A 6,149-nucleotide genomic window follows, 5' to 3' on the forward strand; every position below is an offset into this window, starting at 1 on the left:
ATTGTATTTCTCAAATCAATCTATTTTTATCATGCAAATTTAAAATCTTTTATTAAATTGACGGTTGAAAGTAAATTATATTAAATATTTTTTATTCACAACTTGAGATTAATGATGAGCAAAATTTGATTCAATTCAAAAAAAAAAGAAATTTGAAATCTGAATTAAATGAATCGAGTTATTTAAGTTATTTGAGTCAACTTTTTTTAAAAAAAATTTTGAGTTCAAATTGAGTTTAATGTTGAAATTCGAATAACTCAAATAATTCGGGAAATTATGGTTATTGCGTTACATTCCCAAGGAACAAAATTAAGTTGCAGATTGTATGGCAAAATAAGCTTTATCCTCTAGAGTTATTTGCAATTTTTAGAAATTCCCCCTGTTATGGTTCAGAATTTCTTAGAATTGGAACAATCTAGGAGTTTTTTCTTAAAACCTTTCGGATGTAATTAATTAGTTATTCCTATTTGTTTTCAACAAAACAAAAATAATTCGAATAAACTAAATATCAACTTATAATAATTTATATTTTTACCACAAACCTCCAAACATTTTTACTTTTCCTCTAATACTGTTACTCCCTCTCACTTTTCCCCCATAACTTTTACTCTCCTCCCATCGCACCTCTCATCTACTCCAAACTCATTTTCCCCCAATTTTTTTTTTAATATTTTCCCCCTAAACTTTTACTTTTCACCCTTTACCCTCAAATAAAAAATTATCTAAAAAAATCCTTAAACCTAAATAGTAATAATTTTATTTATATCTACTATTTATATTATTAAATTAAATTTCACATTTTGTACTATTTTTATTATTGAATTGTTTAATCATATTAAATCTTTATAAATTTATGTTAAAATTAAATTATTGATGATGTCATAAAATATTTGTGTTAACATTTTATGTTGGTATCAATTTCACATTTTATCTTTAAAATAACTTTTATTAAAAATCACATTTTTATATTTAATATATTTTTAATTTCAAAATACATAGTGACAAAATCAAAATATAATTGAAGCAACTAAACAAGCAAAGAAGCTAACCCATATATAAAATATTAATAAATAAATTATGAGAAGATGAAAGTTAATAACAAATCTGATTATAGTGGGTGACAATGGTTACAAAGATTCAAAATTTTTTAAATTTAACTTGAACAAATATATTCAATTCAATTCAATTCCATTTCACTTGACTTGATTCGAGAAAATTTCAAATCAAGTTAGGATGATAAAATAGGATTCTTCAACTCGATTAACTCGAAATTCTTTCATCGATTCGATCAAATGCTCACCCCTTCTTGAGATGCATGATTTATTTAAGTATAATATTAAAATAACACGGTTAAATTATTAAAATATCAATCGTACAAAAAGTAAAGTATAAAATTATTTTAATTTTATATTAGTATGAGTAGGGATGAGCATTCGATCGAATCGAGTGAAGAAATTTTGAGTTAATCAAGTTGACAAGTCTTATTTTATCATCTTAACTCGATTTGAAATTTTTCCGAATCAAGTCGAGTGAAATGAAATTCGAGTCGAATCGAATCAAGTGAAATTATTCAAGTTAAATTAAAAAGTTAAACATGTCAAATTAAAATCTTGTTACAGTATAACTAATTCCATGTTGGAGCACATAAATTTGAAACCATATATATTTGACAAAAAAATTCAAAGCAAAATAATAATAATAAATATTTTAATATAATAAATTAGAATCATTAATTAACTTATTTAGGTCCCAAAATTATTATTCTAGAAAGTTTTAACTTTCTTTATATATTTTCTAGGATTTTTAAAAAATTAGAATTTTTAAAAATATAAATTTTGGAATTTTTATAAATGTTTTGAATTTTCAAAGTTATTTTGAATTTATGAAAATTATTTTGAATTATTTTGTAATTTTCACTAAAGGACCAATTTGTTCATTTTCAAATTTAACAGGATCAAAAAGTATTTATACAAATATGTTATTCGAATTATTTGAGTTATTCAATTGTAAAATTTAACTAATTCCAACTCGAACTCAAATTACTTATTCGAGTTAACTCGAATAATTCAAATAACTCAATTATTTTTTTGAATCAAATCAATTTTACTCCTCTAACTATAACTAAGATGCTCCTCCTTTATAAATATTGCATATATAAATACGTATCTAATTTGTTGATTGAACCGTTGACGGAAAATAAAGGATTTGTGTTTCAGTTTTAGTTCAAGAATATATTTGTACTTCAATTTTAACACAAAGTAACTGATATAAATATTTCTGAAAATTAAAAAAAAAAGGAAAACACCCAGAGAAAGCTGATATTTTTAAACTCACCCCATGAATATAATCGTCTTTACAAACTAAACTAATCCGTGGGTGTATATTATTTCCATCTTACTTGTCGTAATTGTATTATTATAGCAATGAATTCTTTTACCTTGGAATAATGAACAAGAAGAAGAAACACAAATTTCTGATTGATTACACAAACTGATTTGATGATCGTTGCTGACTACACCCTACCCCGCGCCCTTCTGACGCCTGCCGCCGCAGCCACCTGCCTTCTGCCACCGCCGCGCGTCTGCCACCCACCCTCACTTGCGCCATCAAATCACCTGCAAGAAAAGGATAAACACGCAAGCAGCAAACAGAAACAAAAACCACAAATGAATCATGTAAAAAAACCAAGAATGAATGCTTGTAAACTCTCGATTTTTTTTTCATAAAATAGGGAATAAAATTACAACACTTTTCAAGGTGATCTATTTTCCATTTTTAGATACTTATTAAGATTATATACTCCTATTTTATTTACTTTACTTTTTTATATACACGAAAACATAAAAAAAGAAAAGGAAAAGAAGCCTACGGGAGTCGATCCGCCTCTTTGTCGTCGGGCTCCTTCTTTGATGCTGAGTCGATCATTGAAGAGGCCGATGGTCCCATTTCCTTCATTTTTTTGAAGCTTTGAGGCCGGATCCGGCTCGGGGGGGGGGTCGAAACCTTCGAGAGGGACTTTTTCACTTTCGCCGGCCATCGTGTGCGGCGGCGCCGGGTTGCATGATCGGCGGCGATCGGACGGACTTTACGCCAGAGGTTGGGCTGAAAGAGGAGAGGGGGAGAGAGTTTTAAATTTTTTTCTGAAAAACAAGGCCAAATGAATTTTTTTTTTCTTAAAAACTTGACTTTTATAGGCCCCAAAACAACGCCGTTTTGGGCAAGCCTCTAGGTACCAAAACCGCGCCGTTTTAAAAAGGGTTATTTTCGCGGACGGTCCCTTCGCTTTTGCAACGCGTTGCAATTTGGCCCTCTCTATTTCTTTTCTTTTACTTTAATTTAGCCGTGTAATTTTATTGTTGTTTCATTTCAGTCCGCACCAAAACGCTGCGCATAGGGCTTAGGATATTTTCCAAATCAGCCCTCCGTTCATTGAGCGCGTTATATTTTGGTCCCTGAAGACCCATTTTTTGTTTATTTACGTTTTAAACCCTGGATTTCGTTTCAAAATTCAATTTAACCTGTTTGTTTTATTATTTTAGTTATTTTATTAATAATATTAGTAAACTAAATATTATGATTACTATCATTTGTTATTGTTATTTATGTTTACTTATTTAAATATTAAAGATATTCGTCTTATTATATTAATATTATTGTCTGTTTATTTATGTCCTTTTATTTTATTTTTTTATTCCAAACTTTGTTATGTATGTCTATATATACATTTCTATAATATATATGTATACATACATATATACCTTTTATATTTAAGAATTTTAAAATATATACATGCATACATACGTTTTTATAATATATACGTATATTTTATAACCCTATATATATACATATATTCTTTTATATATATCTATGTATACATACATACATTTTGATAATACATATATGTACATATATTTTATAATTTATATATATACGTATGTTTCTGTTATATTTTATAATTTTAAAATGTATATATATACACACATATTTTTATAATTTTTTATTTATTGTATTTTATTATACTTGATGTTTATTGGTATATTTACGTATATCTTTGTTGTTTTGTTTTTAGATTTTATAATTTCCACGTACATATCTATATGCATATTTATAGTTTTATATTTTTGTTCATGTTCATTTTAATTATTTATTCACGTCTTTATTAATATTTTTTAAAAAAGGAATATTTCAATCTAATTTGTTCATGTATTCATTATTCGCATGCTATTAATTTGCCCTTTTATTCATTCATCTTTATTGTTTGTTGCTCGCATTATTTTTACTTACATCATCATAATTGTTATTCCTTCATATATAATTTTTATCCCAAATTCATAAAAAGAAAAAGAAAATTTTAAAAATAAAGGTAATACTTGTATTTGGGATCTTCGAGAAGATTGAGCCATAACGTATTAGTTTCCAATTTTCTTCGTTGAATCTAAATAATCGAAAATGCTCTTTAATCAAAAAACATAAATAAAAATCTCATTGTCGGGAATTCAATACGTTGTGCCCTAACGCATTGGATATGACACGTTTTCTCGAGATGAGGATTTTTTCTAAAAAATAGTGTAGGTAATATTCGATGTTTAGGATTTTGAAAAATTGTGCCCTAACGTATTGGGTTGCGATTTTTCATTTGACTTAAACAATTGAATATCCTTTTAAACTTTATTGCAAGTTTTCAGACAAGCTCATTTTCGAGGAGGTGAAATATCATGCCCTAACTCATGGGATATGGCGTTTCTCTCTCTGAAATGACGGCTAATTTGATTTATCCAAGTTCTTTAATACAAGGATTGTATTTTAAAATCTTTCAATCTTCGACATTAAGACGTTAATTAATCAACTAGGTACCAATTTTTGGGCGTTAAGAGGGTGCTAATCCTTCGTCGTACGTAACCGACTCCTGAACCTATTTTTTTGAATTTCGCAGATCAAAAGCATTGTTTTAATAAATCTAAACCGTTTATTCAAAACAACCGTTTTACGAGGTGACTCGATCACACCTCATCAAAAGGATCGGTGGCGACTCCCATTTTCGTTTTATTTTTAAAATCCAAGTCGACCCCGTTTTATCAAAAAAATGGTGTCAACAGCTTGGCGACTCCACTGGGGACAAAAAATAAGAAAGTCAAGCCATGTGTTCAGTACTTTTTGTCTTTTGTCAAAGATCGAAAATTCGACACGATCCTTTTGTTGTATTTCATTCGTCCTTATTTCGGTCTTTATCATTTTGTTTATAATTGCTGCGTTATTTTGAGTTTAGATATATATTTCTGCACATTGCATTGTATGACCACTCGGTCATACCCTTCTAAGTGGGAGTGAAAAACTATACCTTCGTGAGGTTTTGACCTCCGCATGGGATAGTGGATCGCTTTTGGGATACATCCGTACCTATGTCTTCGTGAGATTTTCATCTCCATATGGACATAGGGAAATGTATTCCACTGAGCTGAACTTGGTCCGTCTGAGCCTATAATGGGTGAGGATCGAGGAATCTACCGGTTCAGGAACCTTTACTTTAGAACCGAACCGCATATAATGAGCCTAGAAGCCTACCCTAGGTAGAATCACACCGAATGCCTAGAGGTCACCTGAAAACTTGGTTTAAATTTACGATCATTTTGTTGTATTTTTCCCGTTTTTGTTACGATTATATCCTTCTAAGTGGGAGTGAGAAGCTATTTCCTTAGTGAGGTTTTCACCTCCGTGTAGGATAGCGGACCGCTTTCGGGATGCACCCATACCTATGTCTTCGTGAGATTTTCATATCTGTGCAGCCATAGGGAAATGTATTCCCCTGAACTGAACTCAGTCCGTATAAGCCTATAATGGGTGAGGATTGAAGAATCTGTTGGTTCGGGTACCTTTGCTTTAGAACCAAACTACATGTAGAAGACCTTAGGAGCCCAGCCTAGGTAGAGCCACTTCAAACCCTTAGTGGTTACTCGAATAGGTATTTTATTTTTCTTGTTTGCTTTTGCTTCGTACTAATTCGTTTTGTTTTGGTCATGATTGCATTGCATTTTCATCTTAGAAAAAAGGTGTTAATTCAAATTTGATTACTAAATTAGAAAGCTTGTCATGGAGAACAAATTTCTTGATAAAGTGGAAGATGATATGGCTGCCCGAATATATTCCAAGAA

The 6,149-nt window shown here is 29.9% G+C and overlaps 1 long non-coding RNA gene across 1 annotated transcript; it reads right to left on the reverse strand.

Moving 5' to 3' along the window:
• Window positions 1-2,316: 2,316 nt before the first annotated feature.
• LOC105762390 (uncharacterized) lies at window positions 2,317-3,156 on the reverse strand. Its single transcript, XR_001123882.2, has 2 exons — window positions 2,870-3,156; window positions 2,317-2,615 (listed from the first exon to the last, which is right to left on the reverse strand). It is a non-coding gene; the product is annotated as an uncharacterized LOC105762390 (long non-coding RNA).
• Between the last annotated feature and the right edge of the window lie 2,993 nt (window positions 3,157-6,149).

The sequence above is a fragment of the Gossypium raimondii genome, chromosome 12, assembly GCF_025698545.1.
Source record: "Gossypium raimondii isolate GPD5lz chromosome 12, ASM2569854v1, whole genome shotgun sequence".
NCBI lineage: Eukaryota > Viridiplantae > Streptophyta > Magnoliopsida > Malvales > Malvaceae > Gossypium > Gossypium raimondii.